Source organism: Leopardus geoffroyi, chromosome A1, assembly GCF_018350155.1.
Source record: "Leopardus geoffroyi isolate Oge1 chromosome A1, O.geoffroyi_Oge1_pat1.0, whole genome shotgun sequence".
Lineage (NCBI taxonomy): Eukaryota > Metazoa > Chordata > Mammalia > Carnivora > Felidae > Leopardus > Leopardus geoffroyi.
The window spans coordinates 4,860,477-4,884,357 of NC_059326.1; the positions used below are offsets into that span (position 1 = coordinate 4,860,477).

A 23,881-nucleotide genomic window follows, 5' to 3' on the forward strand; every position below is an offset into this window, starting at 1 on the left:
TTGATTTTGGAGTTGCCGGGGTATACGGTGACAGTCGTAACTGTTTGAAGTAGGTCAGACCGCTCAGAAGGAGCATATAAAGTAAGGAGAGAAAAGGACACTTTCCCAGGTAATAAATGAGAAGAGAGAGGTCAGTAAGGGGATGACAGTCCCCAGGTTGAGGAAGAGAATCAAGAAAAAAGGGGCCATGGAACTCTCAACCCAACCGATAATAACACAGGGCGGGAGAGCTGCGCAGCCTTAGAGGGGGACCGCAGGGCCCCAGGGCCAGCTCCTCAAGGCACGGGAGGGCGGGCTGCGGGGTGCAGGCACAGACTCACACACACACACCCAAAGAGACACACACATAGACAGAGACCCACACAGCATCCAGCCACACGGCAAGGCCTCCCTGGACACCCCAAGGGAAGAGGTTCCATCCCACCCGGCCCAGTTTATCACAGCAGCGGATTGTGGCCCTTCACGACCTAAAACCAAAGAACTCTGCACGGAGCTGGTGCCCCACACGTTGGAAAGGTTGGAAGACACCTACCAGGCCGGTGTTGACAACAGGGAGGCGGACGGCAGGGGTCTTCGTTCCCCTTCGTTCCCACAGCCTTCCCTTTCCTACATGCAAATCTTCATTTTGTCCACTCTGCAAGGCCCGTTCTTAAAATCTTTCTCCGACCCCTCCAGCTTGATGGGATCTTTCCCCCCAAATCCCCAATCCCCTCAAATATTTATTGTCCTAATTTTCCTCTGACTCTCAGTGCTTGCTGATCAGGCTCTGTCCCCCTCTATTATTGCTAATACTTTATGTACTACTGTAATCCTCCAACTAGAATATATGCCCCTCCCACATTATATCTGCCACATGCACACGTATAAACTCAGTCAGTCGTGTGTCTAAATCGATGACTTTCCCGGGCATTTGGACATCCAGGAGCTTCTAGAAGTTTCCAGACTGAAGAGGGGGCGGGCGGCCTTTGAGAATCAGGTCACTCACACCCAGCCTATTTCTGAAGCCTCTTCCCTCTCAGGGGGGCTTCAGGCCAAGAGTGACAGAAGCCCAGAGCAGTATAAGGATATCCGGGGCTCGGAAATTAGAATAGAGCACTTGCCTTGATTATGAGGGCGTGACTGACTCAGCCATTCGCCATCCTTCACGTATTACGATCTTATTAGTATTCAAACGTCCTGAGTGTGGCAGCAAAACTGGGAGACCACGTCACTTTTTAGTTTGATTCCCAGTAAAAGAAGGCACAGACAGAAAGGGAAGAGGGAGGACCGGCCATGAAGACCGTTCTCAGACCACCACACACGCCACACTCTACGACAGTGGTCCAAACCGTGGTTGTCATCTTGGCCTGGATCCTCGCACTTGTATATATATAAGTTATATATATTTTTTTAGAAGGGTTGCTGCTGTGTGTGTTCTGCACACAGGAAGCCGGCTCGGTGCTGCCACAATTCTGCTGCCTTGGTAACAGCTCCCAGTGTAGGGGCACAAGTCTTGCCCAGCTAAATTCCTTGTTTAACTATCTCCATTAAAGCAGATACACGTTTAGGGTTCTTGCAAATAGCCTCGGGAGGCAAACTTGTGTTTCCTCTTAGCTCTGCAAAATTTTCAGTGGAAAGGATCAGAAATTCAATTAAATACAGGTAATTCAATTCAGACAGAGAGAATCAGGCTGATGGCACATCAGGACACTACCTTTATTATAGACAAAGCCTCTCCTGGAGAATGTGGCTTCTGTCTGTGGGAGAGTGGGCTTCCTTACGCCTGACCCCCAACAGGGCAGCTGGCCCACCGGGTCCACGCCCTGGGCAGACGCTGGTAAACTTGGGGCACAAGGAAGCGTGTGGAATGTGTTCTCCCACCAAGGAGCCGGGGCGTCGAGGGGAGGAGGAGAGGACTGGGCTGTGCCTTCCCACGCCCCCCATCAGGACACAAGGGCTGTTGAAGCTTGGACGAAGGTACCGTCCTGCACGTGGAGACTGAGAACGTGGGATGTGCAGGCTTGCTAAGTGAGACCAGAGTTTCACCTACCGGCATACAGCTTCCCTTCTGTGTCCCACCAGCCCCTTTTGCTTTGGGGTAAAAGATGCACGGAGGGTCAGGTTCTAAGACACCAAATGACCAAGACCGCAGGGCTGCTCTGAACGAACAGTGGGTTGCTTTTAAGAGATACGCAGCTTGTACTCATATGCCTTCCCCCAAATCGTCTGCATCCTGCTCCCTGAAGAGAAAGACAGGATTTGAGTGGTGGTGAGCACCCCAGAAACGCCAGCATGGGATGGGTGACGATGGGCCCCGGGACTTAGTGAGAGACAGAGGGGCTGAGAGGGGAAGCCGCTGGACCAGAGGAGCTGGGTTCTGACGCTGGCTGCGTGTGTGCATGTGTGTGCGTGTGTACGTGTGAAGTCCCTTAACCTCTGGAGCCATTGCTTCTCAAACTTGAGGGCACTTGTCACCTGGAGAATTTGTTAAAAATGCCAAGTGCTGAGTTCTACCACAGAGATTCTGACAAAGATCAGGGACCCAATTTTTAACCAAGGGCTCCCCGTGTGAGTCTGACGCGGGTGACCCGTGGACCAGCGTTGCAGAAGCTGCATTTGGCCTCGCGTGGGGTAGCTCAGGGTGACGCCTTCCTGTGCCCCTGCCAGGGCCTCAGTGGGGATGGAGAGACACCACTGACGTAAGCCCATGTAGTCGATTTAAAGTCCTGTACAACTGCAGCATCATGCTGTGAATAAAGCCTCTGTTATTCCCCAGAAAACCTTTTGTGGCCCCCACTAACATGGTCTAGATTCTTCCCGAGGCATACAGAGTGTGTGGCCACCGAGTCTTTTGTGATTTCTAAGTCGCACTCTGTATTCTCATGTCCGTTACCTTCTTGATGTGTTTTTCTCCCTCTCTTTTCCCCAAAGTCAGACGCTGCCTTTGCATGTTGGGTCTCATGTGCTATTTGTCAGCCACATCTCGATTCACTCGCGTTTCTCTTCAGCAGATTCTTTTTGAGCTCCCGCTCTGTCAGCCTCCTGGAGAAACCCGTCACTCAGAGACGGAGCGGGCAGTAGAGAGGTTTGCAATGGATTCGGGCCACCCCAGCCCTACGGAGTCCCCACTGGGACTTCTCCCCCCGGGCCAGAGGACTTGTCCTACCTCGGTCGGTGGTGCTTTTGCTCCTGGCCCCCAGGGCCTCTGCACTCACCGCCCTTGAACTGTCTCTGGCCCTGGGTTGAGCTGACACGGTCCAGGGCCAGCCTCTCAACACGGGGCATGGGGTCACACCTTCAGTCTTTGCCGGTCCCCAGAGGAACGGGCTGGCAGGCAGAACACACCGGACCTCAATTCTGCGCTCCCCAAACTCCTCAACGGAAGACACACACGTCGTCCGTGTTTGATAGAATTCTCGTCTCTCCCTCTTGTTCTGCCGTGTATCTACTATATTGCCTCCTCCCACGTGTCAGCCAGCTAACAGACTGAAATAAATGTTTGCCGAATGGACAAATCGGTGAATAAATGAACGGAACTGACAGGAGAGAGCCACCGACGTGGTATCTAATCCCCGAGCTGTGTGGGGTCAGGGTGGGGATAGAGGCCACCATAAAAGTCCCCCGAGAGTGGCCTCGATCCTAGTGCAAAAGTAAACGCCACCGGGGGCTAATTACATCTGAGCCTTGGAGACTGTGTAATATTACCACGCTTTAAGTTATTGTCATTTTCCCATTTTAAAAATACATATTCACAGATTCCTTTTTCTGTTAATAACACCCTTTTCTGTTACTTTGTGGCTGGGATGTATCCAAGCCAACTTAACAGAGAAACCTGGCAGTTCCATTTTCCTGCGTTGGGGGGACGTTTGAGCCAAAAGAATTGTGACATCCTCATAAATACATAAGATATCTGTGGCTCGGGCGTCTTGGAACAGAAGTGTGGTGTGGGAGGTGGCCAAATTGCTCATGCAAGGTGGAAAGGCACTCACATCCTCCTCACGTTTGTCGAGGATTGACTCTGCACGGGGGATCTAACAGAGCGAGGGTGGTAGGAGTTCCAGCGAACAAGACGTCCTCGCCTTCATGAGATCATTGTCCCGAAAGAAAGGCAGACGGATCCACAGGCACATAGAATACCCTGTAACACCAGGTTCTGTTTTGTTGTGTTTAATCGGGGGGAAAAAAACGATTCTCCTCCCAGTGTCGTGAGACTCGAGGAAGATTTTGAAAACTCTATTCATACTCGACACCTACTAGAACACTCCCACGGGAGGAGGTTCGTTCCTGAGTCACAGAAAACACGAAGAGGCAGATGGAACTAATAACAAAAGCTGGAAGATTCTATGGGTGCAGGGTCCGTCTTCCACAGCTGCCATGCAAGACGGCTGTGACGTGGGAAGGCAGGGTATCTTCATATGGGCCAGACCTCGGGGCTAAAGGCGACTTCAAGTTTAAAAAGCAAGATTTGATACAACGTTGGTTTGGAAGACGATGTTGAAGCAACATAGTGTTTAGCTCCGTCACTTCTCAAAGTGTTGCCTGGGGCGCCTGGGGGCTCAGTCGGTTAAGCGTCCAACTCTTGATTTCAGCTCAGGTCATGATCTCACGGTCATGGGACGGAGCCCTGAGTTGGGCTCTGTGCCGATAGTGCAGAGCCTGCTTGGGATTCTCTTTCTCTCTCTGCTCCTCTCTCTCTCTCTCTCTCTCTCTCTCTCTCTCTCAAAAATAAATAAACTAAAAAAAAAAGGACGTGCAGAATCTCAGGACCTATTCTACATGCACAGAATAAGAATATGCATTTTTTTAATGTTCATTTGTTTTTGAGAGAAAGAGAGAGAGAGAGACAGAGCACGAATTGAGGAGGGGCAGAGAGAGAGGGAGACACAGAATCCGAAGCAGGCTCTAGGCCCCGAGCTGTCAGCACAGAGCCCGAGGCGGGGCTCGAACCCACAAACTGCGAGATCCTGACCCGAGAAGTCGGAAGCTTAACCCACTGAGCCACCCAGGCGCCCCAGAATGTACATTTGTAGCAACATCTCCAGGCGATTCACGTGCTCGCAACAGCTTCCGCAGTGCTGGTCTAGATCCGAAAAGATAGAGCCCAAGATAGATTTGGAAAGTCTAGGTCTGGAAAGAAGCCATAATCTAGGACACAGCTGGAAAGAAGATAGAGGGTAGAGACAAGGGCTGGAGGAGACAGAACATGTAAAGATTGCTATAAAGGACAGTCTGGAGGGTGAAGCCATCTCTTGTCTAGGAAACCTCTTCACTGCATTTTCTGAGACCTGACAGTCTGAAATCATCTGCCTAAACTGTAATAATAGCTAACACTTATATAGTACCAGACACACTTCCAGGCAGTTTACGTGCAGCAACTAACTTCATCCCCACAACCCACAGAGTGGTGACTAATATTCTCCCATTGCACAGGTGAGAAAACTGAGGCATTGAGAGGCAGTGCCTCTCCCAAGCCCATACATCTAGCAAGCCCCAGAAATAGGCTTTATTATTTTTTTAAGTTTATTTCTTTACTTTGAGAGAGAGAGAGAGGGAGGGAGAGGGAGGGAGAGGGAGAGAGAGTTTGTGCTTGAATGTATGCGCAAGCAGGGGAGAGCAGAGAGATGGGGCTGGGGTGGAGAGAGAGAGAGAGAGAGAGAGAGAGAGAGAGAGAGAGAGAATCCCAAGCAGGCTCTGCACTGCCTTCACGGAGACCGAGGCGGGGTTGAACTCACCAACTGCAAGATCATGACCTGGGCCGAAATCAGGAGTGGGAGGCTTATCCACTGAGCCGCCCGGGAGCCCCAGAACCAGGCTGTAAACCCAGGCGGTGCCACCCCTGCCTCTGTAGCTTTTTATGGCCTTGCTCTTATGCCTCATAGGATCTTAAGCTGCTTCTATCAGCTTCTTGTTCTTACTGTTTCCCTTGGAGGGTTTTGTCTGTTTGTTTAAGATAACCATCCTGGGGTGCCTGGGTGGCTCAGTCGGCTCAGGACCAACCCTCGAGATGACTCAGGTCATGATCTCACCTTTGTGAGATCCAGCTCAGCCTCGGGCTCTGTGTGACAGTGTAGAGCCTGCTAGGGACTCTCCCTTTCTCTCTGCCCCTCCCCTTCATGCATGTACTCTCTCTCTCTCTCTCTAAATAAATACATAAACTTTTTGAAAAAGAAAAAAAGGAAGCGCCTGGGTGGCTAAGTCAGTTAAGTGTCTGACTTCGGTTCAGATCACGATCCGAGGGTTTGTGAGTTCGAGCCCCAGGTCGGGCTCTGTGCTGACAGCTTGGAGCCTGAAGCCTGCTTCAGATTCTGTGTCTCCCTCTCTCTCTCTCTGCTCCTCCCCCATTCACACTCTGTCTCTCAAAAATAAATACATGTAAAAAAATAAAAATAAATTTTTAAAGCTCACTACCTAGAGATAAACTTTGCTAACATTCATTAATGGTTTTTTTTTTTGGGGGGGGGGAGAGGGGTTGCCTGGGTGGCTCAGTCGGTTAAGCATCCAACTTCGGCTCAGGTTATGATCTCGCGGTTCGTGGGTTCGAGCCCCGCGTCAGGTTCTGTGCTGACAGCTCGGAGCCTGGAGCCTGGAGCCTGCTTCAGACTCTGTGTCTCCCTCTCTCTCTGCCCCCCCCCCACTTGTGCTCTGTCTCTGTCTCTCTCAAAAATAAATAAAATGTAAAAAAAAAAAAAAAAAAAAAGAAAGAAAAGAAAAGAAAAAAAGGATCACATCCTAACTCTGCTGTTCCAAGGAGGAATAAGGGGAAGACGCTGGTGCGTCCTGGGCCATTTCATCCTCCGGCTCCGTGCCCTCCCACCTGTCACTGTCATGTACAAATTGGCAGGCTCCAGGCTGAATTCAGTGTGTTTTGCTTCACCATAAGTGTTTTAAAACTCAGACATTTTCATACAAAAATCTGCATATTCACACTGCTCACTCCAGATGGCCGCGGTACCCACGGCTCCCTGGCCTGCTTCATTTGTACACACTCAGTCTCCCCTTTTGTCCCCGCCTCCAAATGTGAGCGCCGTGAGAATGTGTGTCTCCATCAGGCATCTGGGTTGTTCCTTGAGCCTAGTGCCACGCATCGGGATGGAGGAGCTGTCGTCGATGCTTCTCGGCCTGGGCACCCTGGGCAGGAGCCAAATGGAGAGGAGAGGGGAGCAGGGCGCCAGAGGAATGGCCGAGGAGGGGAGAGCAGAGGAATCAACGCGGGGAATCCTAGACTTCGCAGGGGAGGCTTTTGCGAAATGACTGTAAATCAGGGTGATTCAAACACAGATCCTTACTTAGGAGCAAGCTGTTGGGAAAGCCCTGTCGTCTTTGAGTCAAAGCCCATGCGGTCGTCTGTGGAAACGTGCCATGTTCTATCAAGGAGCTGATTTCTTAATAAGTGAATTCATTTTCTCCCGTAACATGCTCCCCTTCATTCACCATCTGTCCCTTCGAACGTGCGTTGGTGGATCCCTTCCAAGAGGTTCGCAGGTTTAGAAGTGGGATGAATGCGCGAGAAAGCGCTTCACTGCCAGGAGGGCTGTTCTGTTCCCCACCCTCACCAGTGTGCCAGCAAACGTGTCCTCACCTGTCCTGTGCTGCTCAGAAGCATGAGTATTCATGACACGTGGGTGCAATACCACAGTCGACGTTTTAAGGGAATGTGGTCGTGCTCTGTCTGCGTCACCAGGGAAGCTGATTGCACTGTGGCTCGCCGTTGGCCGGACCAAAGCCTCCGTATTTCTCACCTGTCAGTTGGGTTCTGGAATACAGTTGCAATAAGACAAGATTTACCAAGATTGGTGACTCAGTTCACTGAGTTTTTGCCTAAGTTCAAAAAACAAATCCCTGCGTTAACACAAGTGATTATTTCGGTCCGCTGGAGGGAATTCTGTAAGTACATTAAATATGCCTACACCTTGCTTTTTCTACTGGGAAAATATCCAAAGGGAAAAAGTCAGAGTCAGGGTATCATTTCTGGAAGGAAGAAAACCGAACCTCCTGTATTTGGACACTTAGACTTTAACTGGGCCTTAAACTTGAAATCCTATCATTTCTCTTGGTCTCAGATTCTCCTTCTCTCTCTGCCTTTTGCAATTCCCTCTCTCTCTCAAGCATATCTTTGAACTGTGTATTTGGTACCATTTATGCCACTTAGTTGTATCCTTTAAAAAAAATTTTTTTTTAATGTTTACTCATTTTTGAGAGAGAGAAACAGAGCCCAAGTGGGGGAGGGGCAGAGAGAGGAGGAGACGCAGAATCCGAAGCAGGGTTCAGGCTCCAAGCTGCCGGCACAGAGCCCGACACGGGGCTCGAACCCACGAACCGTGAGATCATGACCTGAGCTGAAGTCGGACGCTTAACCGACTGAGCCCCCCAGGCGCCCCAAATCTTCATCTTCATACGCCCACTTGCACAGCACCTCCAGAGTATCTAAAAAGCTTTCGGACAGATGCTTAATCTCATGTGATCGTCTCAGAACCCTGTGAACCAGGAGCTACTATTTCCATTTCATGGGGAACCTGAGATACAGCAAGAGAAAGAAACTTATATGGGACAAATGGCCAGTGGCAGAGCTGAGATTTAAAACTGAGCCCTCTTGGGGCACCTGGGTGACTCAGTTGGTTAAGCATCCGACTTCATCTGACTTCAGCTCAGGTCATGATCTCACAGTTCATGGGTTCGAGCCCCGTGTCAGGCTTTGTGCTGACAGCTCAGAGCCTGGAGCCGGCTTCGGATTCTGTGTCTCCCTCTCTGTCTGCCCCTCCCCCACTTGCACTCTGTCTCTCAAAAATGAATACATGTTAAAAAAATTAAAAAAAAAAAAGCATCCAACTTCAACTCAGGTCGTGATCTCACGGTTTGGAGTTCAAGCCCCATATTGGGCTCTGTACTGACAACTTGGAGCCTGCTTGGGATTCCATCTCTCTCTCCCTCTCTCTCTGCCCCTTCCCCACTCTCACACACTCTCTCTTTCTCTCCAAATAAGCTTTAAAAAATAAAATAAAAAATAAAACTAAAAATGAGATTTCCTGTGTGCTTCCTTGCATGTTAGAGTGTTTCAATGGATATAAGGACTTACCGATATATAAATATCAAGAGCTCTACACGCAGACTTCCTGGAGGTGAATCCTGGCCCTGCCATTTACCATCCAGGGAGCTTTGGACCCGTTACACAGCCTCTTTGTGCCTCCCTCTTCATCTGTAAAATGGAAGTAATAATGTCTACATCATAGAATCACCATGAGGATAAAATAAGCTAACACACGGAAAGCACGTATGAAAGCGTGGACAGGACCCCGCACTTCCCTGTCACCAACCTAACACTGCTGGTGAAGGTTCAGCATGAAAGGCAGTATCCGCACCAGAATCGTATGATCGGGTGTCCATAGCTAAATGACCAGGAAGGAAGAAAACTCAGCAGGTTTTCTGGATATCAGTTTTCCTTAGCTCTCGTCAAAATGCCGTCCAGGCTAGAATTAGCAGAGGCCTGGGATTCAAATGTTTTAAAAGCTGGTGAGGGTGTCCTGTGAACTGCTCGTTTAAACAGCACATATAGTAGATGGAAAGAGGGTCCATTACTGCAGGCTCTTATCTCTTGCAAGGTTAAGAAGCTGTCTCTTCTAGAATCATCATTAGTCAGTGAAATAAAGGGTGACAATAGCTTACATTTCCACTTCAATCTTCTCGCACAAAAAAAAAAAAAAAAACCCACAAAAAACCAGTTTAATCTGATAAGGCAAAATGCTAACATCTTTCAAAGCTCCCATTACACAATTCAAAGAGAGTTTAGGAGTTTTCTTTATTTCTCTTAAATTATTCATAACATAAATCTTTGAAATATTTAAACTCCTTTCTCCAGTAGTCAAAGGAGAATGCTGATGGAAAGCTCTCTGTGCGTGCCCAAAAGGGACAGATCGATGCTTCCGGATGGGGGAGGGGGCAGGGGGAGTGGCACCGCAGCCTGGAGCGGGAATGGCCTCCCCATAGAACCTTCAAAGGCTTTCATTCTGCACGCTCTTGCTTTCTGGGACTGGGAATGTCTTCCTTTTGAGATCCAGGTTTTACCAAATGGGATTTACTTTTTCTAACGTTGTTCTCAAGGAAGAGCCTTTAACAAAACACAAGCAAAACATGCGAAGAAGTGGGACCGTCCTCCTACAGCAAATGAAAAGTCGCTCATTAGCAAAACACCGGGGTGCTACCATCCAGACGCCAGTGCAGCTGGCACCAATTCTGAGAGGAGAATGATTCATTACCATGGTTACTGATGCCCGAAATATTACCTTCTGCAATCAGCACACACAAAGATCCTTTAAAGAGAGCGTAAAAATTAGAGCACTGTAAACAATTAGTGAAAATTGCCAGCGGGCACGGAGGCTGAACTTACACAATGCTGCTTTCAGGGCCGAAAACCAGAGGGGACCACTGTGGCACCAGCAAATCTTGCTCAAGGCAAAAAAAGACACTCCTGTTCAGGGAGCCAGCTGCAGGCCTCGCCCACAAACATTTCTGTACAAATCTGTTATCAGTCACCAGGACGGGTTAGGAACAGACCTATCTAGTTGGTAATATTTGTACGATCAGATTCTAGTTCATTAGACACATAATTTCATTTAAAAAAAATTTTTTTTAACGTTTATTCACTTTTGAGAGACAGAGCACGAGCAGGGGAGGGGCAGAGAGAGAGGGAGACACAGAATCCGAAGCAGGCTCCCGGCTCTGAGCTGTCAGCCCAGAGCCCGACGTCGGGCTCGAACCCACAAACCACGAGATCATGACCTGAGTGGAAGTCGGAGGCTCAGCCGACTGAGCCACTCAGGCACCCCTAAACGCATAGCTTTTTAAAGCTTTTTTTAAAAAAAATTAATAAACCTTATTTAAAAATTTTTTTTCATTTTTTTAATGTTTATTTTTGAGAGAGAGTCAATTTTTGAGAGACAGCGCCCCAATAAACCTCATTTTTAATGCCAGTTTTAAGTTCCCAACAAAATTGACCAGAAAGCACAGAGATTTCCTCCCCCCACATTTGTACAACCATCAACATCCCCTGCCAGAGCGCTACATGTGTTGTGATTGATGCACTTGTAAAAACTGATGAACTTACACTCACACATCATCATCACCCAAAGTCCATGGTTCACATTAGTGCTCACTCTCGGTGTTGCACATTCTACGGTTTGGGGCAAATGTATAATGACACGTATGCACCATGATAGCACCCTGTGAGTATTTTCACTTCCCTAAAATCATCTGTGCTCTGCCTGTCCATCCCTCCCCACCCCCACTCTCCCACCCCTGGCAATCACTGATCTTTTCACTATCTCCACAGTTTTGTCTCTTTCAGCATCTCATACAGTGGGAATCATACAGCATGTAGCCTTTCCGGATCGGCTTCTTTCACTTGGTGATATGCATTTAAGTTTCCTCCGTGTCTTTTCATGGCTCGATAGTCCATTCACCTACTGAAGGACGTTTTGGTGGCTTCCAAGTTTTGGCAACTCTGCATAAGGCTGCCATAAACAACCGTGTGCAAGGTTTTTGTGTGGACAGGAGTTTTTGACTCCTTTAGGTAAAAACCAAGGAGTGTGACTACTGGATCATATGGTAAGAGTATGTTTAGTTTAGTAAGAAACTTCCAAAGTGGCTGCACCATCTGTACTCCCATCAGCAATGAGTGAGAGGCCCCCAAGGTCGGTGTTTGCAAAGCATCTTGGAAAATGCTCTGTGTCCTAACACTAATATTACAGTCCAGTGCTGTTGCTTCTTAGTAATAAGATAGGGATGCAAAAGTGGGAGGAAAGGAAGCGTGGTTGTTAAATGGCAGAAGTTTGCCTTTCAAACTGCAGTGGACTCTCTTCCAAGTCTTTAAATAGGAAACTAGATTAACTTCCATAAAAAAAGCTTTCACTGAGTGGATGAGTCATTCCCGTACATATCTTATTCTATTTAAAGAATGTCAACACCTTGAGGCAATCTGTGCTTTCCCAAAATCTGGTCCAAACTCAGCAAATCCCAAAGCCCCACCCTGCTCTGCTGAAAATGGCGGCAGTAAAAACTCGGTCATTCAAATCTCTGATTTACTGAAATGTACCTTCCACCGCGTAATTTCTTCACAAAGAGGTGGCTAAATCAATTGGTAGTATAAACAAGATAATAACCTATAAGGAGCAGGCACTTTTGCATTTTGCAATGTAATTTGCAAAGTCAGTTAAAACGTCGATGTTTGGGGCACCTGGATGGTTCAGTCGGTTGGGCGTCTGACTTCAGCTCAGGTCATTATCCCGCAATCCATGAGTTCGAGCCCCTGTCGGGCTCTGTGCTGACAGCTCAGAGCCGGGAGCCTGCTTCTGATTCTGTGTCTTCCTCTCTCTCTGTCCCTCCCCCCTCTTGTGCTCTCTCTCTCTCTCTCTCTCTCTCGAAGTAAACATTAAAAAAATTAAAATAAAAAACATTGATGTTTATCATCTATTCTTTAAAGAACAGTGATTCATCAGTGCTTTATTAGCCACTAGTATGGTCTCAAGTGGATGAGATTTGATAAATACATGCATATATGCATTCTGTATATACATATACAGAAATACAGATAGAGATATAATGTGATCGCCACATGAGCAAGGTTTTTTTTGTTTTTTGCTTTTTTTTTTTTTTTTTGGTTTATATTGTCCATTGTTCTATCCCATATTGTCCATTGTTTTATCCCAAGCACCTGGAAAAGTTGTAGCACATAGAAGACCATATACAAATGTTTATACATATTTGTATATGGTCTTCTATTATCTACATTGCCTTCAAATACACACGCACGTTGGCACACATGAATGAATGAATGTGAAGGCTCTCTCTCCTCTTTTGATTTCAAAGAGTTGTTGACAGATCTTTGTGAGTTTTCTTTTTCTGAGTGCATGAGCTCTGTAAGGCTCCATGAAGGCTGGAACAGGGTCTCATAGTTCTGTGTATTTTTAGTCTCATCAGATTCTTGCTCTCAGCTTCGCCAATCTCTTTCTGGTCCACTGGGTCCTGGCCTGGCCCTGTGGGCTCCTTCTGCTTCGCCCCGGATCTTGTGTCTCCAAACCCAGTTGGAAAGGGCCCTGGCTTCTTCTTTGCTTCTCTTCGATGTGCTTCTTTTAACCTCCAAAGAGTAACTAAAGGTGATATAACTAGCTTTTCCACAGTGCCAGTGGTTGATGTGCAATTATATGCAACTAACAGCTGACAGGGAACAAGGTCAGCTGTTAGGAAATATCCGTTGTACGCCAAGGCATGGTCAACGAAAGCAAACTGGCCAAAAGGCTGGGAACTGGCGAAATCGATGGGCTTATCCTTATGTAGCTCCCCAAACCGATTTCACCTGAGGGGACTGATCTAGCCGTCCCTACCCCTGATTTTTTTCTCTTTAGAAGAATTACGTAGGTTCCTGAGATTCACGGGGCCTGAGTGCAGTCGTGTGTCTGCCGGGACTTCAGGGCAGAGGCGTTAAGGACAGGTGTAAGAATTACAACAAGAAACTTCACCGATACAGGCTGATGGGGGCCTGCCCCGTTTCCCACAAAGTGAGGCTGGGGCTTGGCAGGTGTGGAGCTCCTGTAGGGACCCTCGTGTCGGTGCCTCAGTATCCAGGACACCTCTGCCTAGGGAAGAAATCGAAGAACAAAGGAAATTTCCAGTCCTACTCTTCTTCCTCAGCATGATGGCGTAGACAAGGGCGCCGGCTTGCAGCCCATCCCAGATGGATTAACATCTCTGCTCGCTACTTACCACTGCATCATTTCAGGAAAGCTGCGTAACTTCTCTGAGCTTGAGTTTCTGTAACTGTCAAATGACAAAAGTAATCGCCTGCCTCATAAGGTTGTGACAAGGATCGGCTGCCAGTGAGTATAGTGCGTGGGGTCCACCGGAAGCCCCTGGCGATTCTGTCTCAACTATTCTTCTGATGTGTCCTAACATGCTCTCCTATAAGATGTTACCGTGGTAACAGCGATGGACGGACTGGCCCCGCGTGGGCTGCCTCCCTTCACTCCTCTTACCCACCCTGAGCTGTCTAGACCTTAGCACTCTGACCCGTCTCCCGTGGCTGACCTGACTCCACGATGCAATAATGTGAAACATACATATTTCATTAGAGATTTTATGAGGATTCAGTGCAGACGTCTCAGCACCCAACGCACAGCAGAAACAGTAGAATCTCCCCATTAAACACCCCAGTTCTTTCTTCGAAAGCTTCCCTGCACTGTAACCAACCTCACCTTTTCTCTTGAAACACAGACTCTAAAGACTTTGCCTGATGCCGGCAGCGAGCCAACCCCACCCTCGGCTTTATGCCCCACATCTCCCAACACGGGGCTACAGTCGGCAAATCCCCGCCTGGCCCAACGGCTGGTGTGGTTCCGAAGCCCCACAACTGTGGCCTAGTCACGTCTCTCTGTCCTCGTCTCTCCTGTCCTCCGGGAAGGAAGAAACACAAGGCAAACCTAGTGTGAGAAATGACATTCATTCGCAGTGTTTCTGGGGCTGCTCAAGTTTGCATGGCCAAGGGGTTCAGGGCTGCCCATGCCGGCCCCTGATCCTAAAGCCTTAACTTTCCACTCTCTATGTTTCCCTTGGGCTTCGAGCAGACAACTGGCTTTTCTGTCCCATCCTGCACTGGTGCATTTTAAGGAGAATATTGGAGATGTCCAAATCGACTCCCTCCATCAGTCATGACGTGAAGTGAACCAGAGTTCGAGGCCCTTGACTTCCTAAGAGTAATTGAACAAAAGGGATGCTTTCTCGGCAGACCAGACCCTCTCTCCCTTTCAGCCTCCTCCCTGGCTTACCTCTCCGGCCACACCCTGCGGGACTGGATCACACCTGATACCCTTCTGTGTGGTGGTAGGAGGTACGTTGTAAGCTTTACCACCCTTACTGCTCAGAGTTTGAATCTTGCGTTCCCCGACTTGCCACTGGGCACGTTAACTTAACCTCTGTGAGTCTCAGTCTCCCTACCTGTAGAACATGGATAGTATTACCTTCCTCAGAGGTTTATGGGTAAGATCCAATGCCTGGAACAGCACACATGCCCCACAGAGTGGCTATTGGTTCCTGATCTGGGCAGAGCTGGATTTGGGGATCCTGCGCCCATCCGACTGGCTTCACGACGAGGGTCAGGTGGAGAGGTCGGCATGCCTTCCCCAGAGGCTGGCTCCGCCAGCACTGAGGCACATTCCTTTCTGCCTGGCTGGACATGGCATTTCATCCTTCACACCCTTTGCTTTCCTCAGATAAGGAAAAACGGGCCAGTGGTTCTCAACTGGGGCAACCATATTAAGTCCCGCACCCCTCACCCTCTGGAGGCGTTTTTGGCTGTCTCAGCTGGGAGGGGGTGGGGTTACCCCCTGCACCTGGTGGCGGGTGAGACCAGAGATGATGCTAAATATCACACAACGAACAACAGGACAGCCCCCACAACAAAGAATTAGCCAACCCAAAATGTTGATCGCGCCAAGGTGGAAAACCCTGAAACAGACCCCGTGTCCAGAATGTATGTGCTCACAGATAAAATGCCATCCTTTATGAAGTGGGGGGGGGGGGGGGGAAAGCTGTTGGAGGCAACTACGTACAAAGTATGCTCGTGGACAAATTCTCTGAAAAGAAAAACAAGAATTACCACCGGGAGGGGATGACATCAGATGATCTCAGATGGTTCTCTTGCGTTTTAAATCTTCCTATCGTGTGGTTTGGGCCATAAGGAAAGGAAAGAAAAACGAATCGCCCCAGAGGGTGGCACAGGATGCGGCTACTAATTTAAACAAGATAACCAGCCCTTGGAAATTCACTGACCCTCAAACTCTCTCCATTCACCCAGTGGGCCAATTTGTCCCCACCCAACTCACTTTGCAAATGCACGAGATAGAATCACACCAAGAGAAATCAACATTTAGAGGGGCAAGAAAATCCATCCATGCGAAAATAATTTCAGTAGGGTTTTTAATATTCATTTAAGTTTTACTTCATTGTTCACTAAACCAGAAAATGACAGCCATCGCCGTGACTGGTTAGGTCACTTGGGCCAAAAAAATTTCTGGTTGCCTGGCTTTTCCTTTTCAAATTTTTCTTTTTTCCTTTTTTCTTCCCAGAAACTGTTCTTAACTGCCAAGTCATTAAAAACTGCCGAACCAATCTGTGCATAAAACACAACCGAAGCAGAACAGGTCAGAGGGAAAAAAAGGATGCACTGAAAACACCTTCTACATCCTACGACGGATGGTTTCCATAATAACAAAAGAAAAAAGAAAATAGGACATTTATAATGAAATGAAGTGGCTGAACATCAGAAGACATTCTTAAACTGAGGTGGAAAAAGACTCCAACACATAAGACAAAAGGCCAATCAGGGCAAGACGTATAAAAGTCCTATTCACTGAAGGCCAAAGAACGGCTTAGCTCCCAACATACTATTAAAGAACCACTCACACCCCACACTCCTCCTTAGCTGAGCGTGGGAGACACAATAACTGCTCTTAGTCACTGTCAGCACAGGGGGGGTAATTTGCATGTGATTTCCATACAATCTTTTTGCAGGCAGATTATGGCATTCACAAGTCTGAACTTTTCATTTTATTTTTTTTTCAAAGAGAAGGATCCATTGACCAGCAGTATGGACAGCTGTTGTTATTTCTGCCCCTAACCGCTGGATGTTTGCAAGCTCCCAAATGGTCCTTTTGATTTATGTTTTAACACTCTGATCAATGCAAGGAAATGTGAAAACCTAACCTTTAATCTTTGAGATGGTTGAGATGGAATGAGCTTAGCTCTCCACGAGAAAATGCCAAAGTTATGAAATTATAAACTACATTATTTATGGAAGAGGAGTATGTCTTGACAAAAATTAGCTTTAAGGCAGAATTCTGTAATGGGTACAGATTATTTGATCTGCCCATTCTATCCTGTCTAGTCTTGCTGTCTTGCTGTCATAATCTGTTTATTTATTCATTGATTCATTTATGCCACACTCCACAAATGCTTCCAGGAAGTGCGCGCGCGCGCGCACACACACACACACACACACACACACACACACAATACTTGAGGTGATAAAGCTGAGGAAAAAGAATGAAGCCAGGGAGAGATTAGAATATAGAATATACACCATGAAGTGTTGTGAGTTCCTATGGTGGGTAACAAATTTGGTGCCAGGCTTCTTAGTAGCCAAAGCAAAAAGCACATTCCCATTATTACAAGGTTCACAGAAAAAAGAATGGTTCAGTTGTTCAGTGTTTCTCAACTATGAAACCTGAGAGAAAATTCTCTATTGTGCCTTGTGATGGCAGTTTCTTGAGGGATTTGTTAAGTAATCTAACAGTCGTGTTTTCGGTTTCATTACTTTCTGCACTTACCTGTATTGTTTTCAAATAGGTAATAGAACACAATTTTGAAAAATCACTGCCTGGGGCGCCTGGGTGGCTCAGTCGGTTAAGCCTCTGACTTCAGCTCAGGTCACGATCTCACGGTCCGTGAGTTCGAGCCCCACGTCGGGCTCTGTGCTGATGGCTCAGAGCCTGGAGCCTGCTTCCAATTCTGTGTCTCCCTCTCTCTCTGCCCCTCCCCCATTCATGCTCTGTCTCTCTCTGTCTCAAAAAATAAATAAACATTAAAAAAAAAAAAGAAAAAGAAAAATCACTGCCCTAGAGCAACTCACATATGCGCACAAGGAAGCACGCGTGGGGGCACTGGTCAGAGCACTGCTGGACAGAAACAAAATAAATGTTCATCATTAAAAGAATGGATAAAGTTCGGGGCACCTAGGTGGCTCAGTTGGTTGAGCGTCCAACTGTGGCCCAGGTCATGATCTCATGGTTCAAACCCCACATCGCACTCTGTGCTGGGCTCTGTGCTGACAGCTCGGAGCCTGGAGCCTGCTTTGGATTCTGTGTCTCCCTCTCTCTGCCTTTCCCCTCTTGCACTATGTCTGTCTCTCTCTCTCAATAATAAACATTTAAAAAAATTTTTTTAAGTTATTTCTGTGGGGCACCTGGGTGGCTCAGTCAGTTAAACGTCTGACTTTGGCTCAGGTCATGATCTCACAGTTTATGACTTAGAGCCCTGAGTTGGGCTCCCTGCTGTCAGCATAGAGCCCGCTTCAGATCCTCTGTCTCCCTTTGTCACTGCTCGTCTCCCCTCTTGCTCTGTGTCTTTCTCTCTCTCTCAAAAATAAACATTTTTTAAAGAGTTATTTTTGGGGCACCTAGGTAGCTCAGTTGGTTAAGCATCTGACTTTGGCTCAGATCATGATCTCACAGTTCCTGGCTTCCATCCCCGTTGGGCTCTGTGCTGACAGCTCAGAGCCTGGAGCCTGTTTCAGATTCTGTGTCTCCCTCTCTCTCTCTGCCCCTCCCCTGCTTGTGCTCTCTTACTCTCTCTCAAACGTAAACATTAAAAAGAAATTTTTTTAAAAGAATGGATAAATTTTGATATAGCTATACATGGGAATACAGTATAACAGTTGAAATAAATAGATGAATTAGATCGACATTACTAACATGGATAAATATCAAAAACATTGAATTTAAAAAGCAAGTTAGAAGGTGCTATGTATAGTGTGATTTAATTAATACAGGAGTTTAAATCTCCTTGAATAATACTATATGGTGTCTACAGAAACCTATAATTAACGAAAACACATAAACAGGGATAACAATGATGCAGAACAAGTTCAGGATAGTGATTCCTTCCGGGACGGTCCTGACACTTTGAACTCTACACGGGCATGCAGGGTAGCTGGGAGCTTCCACTCTATCTGTAAGACTTTTCATTTTTTTGGTAGATAGAAATAATTTTATTTTGTATTGAGGCACAGCAGGCAGACAATCCGTATTACTTCCTCGAGGGTGCGATATATTAGTTATTGACATTATAAAATTAAGGACAGAAAGCCTTGGATGCAGGGGATATTAAATATGTGTGTCTAATTTTGAATCTGTCTCTGACAGCACCCACGACCAGCTTTATAAATCTGAATGCATACGACACGAGACACATTTGGACAAAGTATTCATATGGGTCCACTCCAGACGCTAATTCACTCTACAGATAACTCACTCTTCACCTTGGTCATTGGCACTCCAGGGTCTGAGGCACGTGTGGATCTGAAAGACACTTCCGAAAGTACGTTTATTACACCGGCCTTGTAAAGATTTCTGTTTCTTCTATTCTCCTTTGGAGCGAGGAGACCTTTTCTCTTTACAAGCAAGAAGACCTTCAAGCTTGTCTTTTGTTGGAAGAGTCTGAGCATAACAAGCTTCTTCTATGGCGAATCCTGTTACTAAATCAATCTCCATCCCTTGATTCATTGCTAATTTTGCCATTTTTATTGCAACAGGTCCCTGAGGTAAAAACTTTCCTGCCAGGTCCAAGGCCTTGCGTGGGCTGGGCAGCATTCCTGTCCTGGTTCTGTTCTAGAACATGGCTGATCAAGCCCACTGCTTTGGCTTCTTGGCCATCGAGCACACGTGCAGAGAAGATGAAGTCTTTGATGAGGACCATCCCGATACCGCCTGGCTAACCCCCTGCCTCTATTTCATTCATCACTGCTCTCATTTTGGAGACAAAAGGACCAACTTCACTGGGATTCACTTGGACTCTCTTCTTAAGGTCAGCACCAGCACAGAATATTCCTGGGACTTCACTCCTGACTATTACCGTCCGCGCTTTTGAATCAGATTTGAAAGCATCCACAGCTTTTGAGAGCATTTTTATTAGCTTTTACTGAAGGGGTTTTTGGCCTAAGTTCTGTTTATTCCAAGCACCGCAGTTCCTCGGTTCTCCTCTTCCAGGTACCGAACAGGCTGCTGGTCCTCTGTCCTCACCTCAGAGCGGTACCCCTCCATGGGGCCGACCCCCTGGCTGATGGCAGGCACCCAGCCCCACCCTAGATGCCCGACCCACCCACGGGCCGTCAAGGAACCAGGAAGTGCCCCCCCCAAGCTGTGGGGCCAATGCAGGTGCCCAAGGTCCCAGGTGCCCCCGAGGCCTTGTCTTAGACTTTCTTTACACAAAGATATGAAACAGATATGGTAAACCAACGAACAGTCTAATTTTTCTCGCGGGCACTTGGGTGTCTATCATCCTCTTCTCTGAACTTCTCTGTGTATTGAAATCTTTAATATTTAAACATAAAAATTTTAAATCATGAAAGGAAAGTTTGGGGACAGAGCTTGAAGAATCTAGAATGCCATGCCTAGGGTTCTGAACTTTATTCTTTAGGCATTAAGAATGTTTGTGCAAACTTAATTAAAAAAAAAAAAAAGTGAGCAGAGGACAGACTGGTCAGAGCTGTGTTCTAGAAAGATTACTCTACCAGGCACATAAAACTTCACTCTCTTGTTCTTTCCATGATACGTACTTAAGTCCATCCGTATCCTCTGATGTCTTCCCTGCCTAGTCTCAAAGTTGTCCCGCCACCAGGCTCAGTGTTTCTTGTCTCAGCTGCAGATGTGTGGTGTGGAAGATGTTGGTTATTGTAAGGAGTGAATGGGAAAAATTGAGACCAAGGGCGGGGATGAGTTCGGGAATCAAGAAACATCGCTCCTATTAAGAACACCCTAAGGGGAGCGACATAAAATTAAAACTCAAAGCAGATTCTGTGCAAATCACATGCCAATTCCCTGGTGGCCCAGCGTTTTCAAGTCCTGGCTTAGCTACATGTGATTAAGGGGAGCACATCAAATCCAAAAAGGCACACATGTCACAGACCCTCACTCGTTCCTCATTGGGGATCATTCCAAAGTATGTCATTACATTTTTCCCAGGAGTAAATTTGCCTGCGCAGGAGGCTGTGGGCCACATCAGCTGCTCGACCGGGGACTGCCTATGTCAGAAACGAGTGCCTTCAAGGGTAAGTCGGGGGAATTTCCCACTCTGCGACCTGGCTATAACTCTGCTGTGGGTGTATCCCTTCCTTCCTTCTCCTTCCTTCCTTCCTTCTCTTTCTTTCCTTCTTTCCCTCCTTCCCTTTTTTCTTTCTTTCCTCCTTTCATTCCTTCCTTTCTTTCAGTTTATTTATTTTTGAGAGAGACAAGAGGAGCAGGGGAGGGACAGAGAGAGACAGGTAGGGACACAGAATCCAAAGCAGGCTCCAGGCTCTGAGCTGTCAGCACAGAGCCCGACGTGGGTATGGAACCCGTGACCAACGAGATCATGACCTCAGCCGAAATCAAGAGTGGGAGGCTTAACCCACTGAGCCACCCAGGTGCCCCTGCGCGTGTATTTCTATCAACATTTCCTTATCCTCCAGGGCGGGCCAGGAAGTGCTGCTTAACAACAACAACAACAAAAGTTTCATAACGGTGCTGACGGACTCAACCAGGTATTTGTGCTAACCTTGGGGCCCTCCTCACAATCCTTTTATTCGTATTTTGCTGTCTCCTCTTCTCGGTGCCGGCGGGGCTGTTTCAGACGGCCAGTCATCCGAAGTTCCTCCCTGGCTCGGGCAGCAGAAGGCTCCCCTTTCCACCTGACGAAGAACATAACGAGCCCTCCTCGTCCTAAACCAATGCCTGGGGTTGGCACTACACGTCCTTCCCTCCGCCTTCGGGGAAATAGGGTTAGAACCCGTCCCCGCACCGTCCGCAGGGCGGGCTCTTCAGCGCGCTGAAATCCCCCTGCTGCAGTGATTGGGTCAGAGGCGATCACATGTCCTGGGGCCAGCCAATCAGAGTACTCCAAATCTGGGCCTTGGTGATTGGTTGGAGGATGAGTTTAAGACCCAAATTGGTCTGGTCCAGCTCCTTGTCAGCGCTTGGGCACGCCCTCCTCCGGAAGGAAAACGGCTCCTTTTTCCCTTGGCAGGGACTGGGCAGCGGTGTCCGAGAATTGGAGCCAACGTTAGCAGAGGGAGGGAAAGAAACCAAGTTCTGATGGCATTGTTCGAACTCCTAGGTGCCGCTCAGGCCTTGGACTTTTCACTACATGAACCAGGAGTTCCTTTTTCGTCCCAGGCAGTTTGAGCAAGGTTTTTTGTCACCTGCTGTTGGCCAAGCGTGACAGCTCCAGTGTCCTTTCACACGCCCCAAAGCGGCCTCTGCAGTTCACCACACAGACCCTGTCACCGTCCTTCTCGCCATCAGCAGGTGGCCTGCCCCTCCTCCGCAGAGAAAGGGAAACCATCCTGCATAAAGTCCACACTTCTCTCTCAGTTCTCGTGCATCTTGACCACCATCTTTGTTGAACGGTCCTCGGAGGAGTACTTCCTCCTGTGCAGAGTGAGCTGGGACCCCCTCTGCTCTGGATCCTGTCCCTGCTGCCCTCCTCTGGGACTTAGCCTTATCAAGTACTCCTTCCTTTTATCTTCAATCTCTCCTGCCCCAGTGGCTCTTTCTCTTGTGTCTATGGACTAAAAAAGAAAGAAAAGAAAAGAAGGACATTAAAAGAACTTCCCTTCTTCCTGAAAATCAGCCTAACATCCTTTTTCCTTCCTTTACTTCACAACGTGTTCGCTTCAAAAAATACTCGCTACTCCCTGTACTTTCTTATCGTTCATTCACTTCTCAATTCACTGCTGCAATTAGAATTCTGCCCCTCTACTTCCCTGAACCTGCCAAGTGCAGTGGCCTGATTTCAACGTTTCACTCCTCTGCAACAGTTGATTCTGCTGCTGTGTCCTCTTCTAAATGGCCCGTCGAGCACTTCCCTCATAGATTTTACTGCTTTTTTTCAGGGCTTCTTCCTCCATTTCCTATCGCTTAAGCCAACAAACGTGTTGCCTTTTCTGGATTACAAAACCTGTTGAAAAATTGACCAGGCCTATTGTTTGTTTCCCTAGAAGCATGTACTTTGCAGGGTATTGATCGAGGTTGTTAGTAACAAACTGAAAAATATACTCCAGCTGGTGGAATCAAAAGGGGCTTGCCTAAGAGCACAGACAGTTCACATAAAGGTCGGGAGTGCGAAACTTCCAGGAACCCCGCACACGCAACGGAACTGCTCCGCCTCTGCCCAGTGAGAAGGCTCCTAAATCAAAGCCACCGCCAAGCTGCTGGCACCAAGCAGCTCTAGGGGGAACTGTGCCGGCAAAGCGTGCCCCGCGCCCTGTGCCTCTCTCTGCATGCAACTCTGTGCGGATCAAGTCCCTCATGAGGGCAAGTGTCTTCAGACGACCCGGTTTCCAATCAGGGTCTCTCCCAAGCTCATCTTTCTGGCAGAGCCTCAGTCTCATGCAGAATCCTGGCTTCAAAGGAGGTGAGAGATGTGGCTTCCACCTTTCCTGCTCGGGGCACTGTAGAAAGAGGCTAAGCAGACAGCGTTGGGCTAATCAATCAGCTGTATCACCATGTATGTGTAAACGCAAACTTCAAACACTGAAGAAACACATTTTAAATGTTGATGTTCCTGAGTGCTTTAGTCGTGATTTCTTTCTTTCTTTCTTTCTTTCTTTCTTTCTTTCTTTCTTTTTTTTCTTTTTTTGGTTACAAGTGTCAGATCACAATCGAAATTGCCTTTGTTATTATTTTTTTAATCTTTATTTTTGAGAGAGAGAAAGAGAGTGCGAGCGGGGGAGGAACAGAGAGAGAGGGAGACACAGAATCTGAAGCAGGCTCCAGGCTCCGAGCTGTCGGCACAGAGCCCGACACGGGGCTTGAACTCGTCAACCGTGAGATCATGACCTTAGCTGAAGTTGGATGCTTAACCAACTGAGCCACCCAGGCGCCCCTGAAATTGCCTTTCATAGGAGAAGGAATTTATTGGCTCAGACAAGAAGTTCAAGAACAGAACTAGCTTTGTCAGAACATGTCCACTCAGGGTCTCTGTTATTGTCTTAGCTCTGTTCCCCACTGCTTCTCTCCCAGGCAAGATGCTCCTGCAGTGACTAGCTGGCCAACAGCAATTCCCTGTTCATATCCTACTTGTACAGCAACCCCAGCAGACAGAGAGC

The 23,881-nt window shown here is 47.7% G+C and overlaps 1 long non-coding RNA gene and 1 pseudogene across 1 annotated transcript; both read right to left on the minus strand.

The window, feature by feature from the left end:
• Positions 1-1,676: 1,676 nt before the first annotated feature.
• Positions 1,677-22,800, minus strand: LOC123587587. The gene is made up of 4 exons (XR_006707401.1): positions 21,331-22,800; positions 9,053-9,172; positions 7,559-7,732; positions 1,677-2,219 (listed from the first exon to the last, which is right to left on the minus strand). It is a non-coding gene; the product is annotated as an uncharacterized LOC123587587 (long non-coding RNA).
• LOC123587545 lies at positions 18,541-20,328 on the minus strand (annotated as a pseudogene).
• Positions 22,801-23,881: the final 1,081 nt, after the last annotated feature.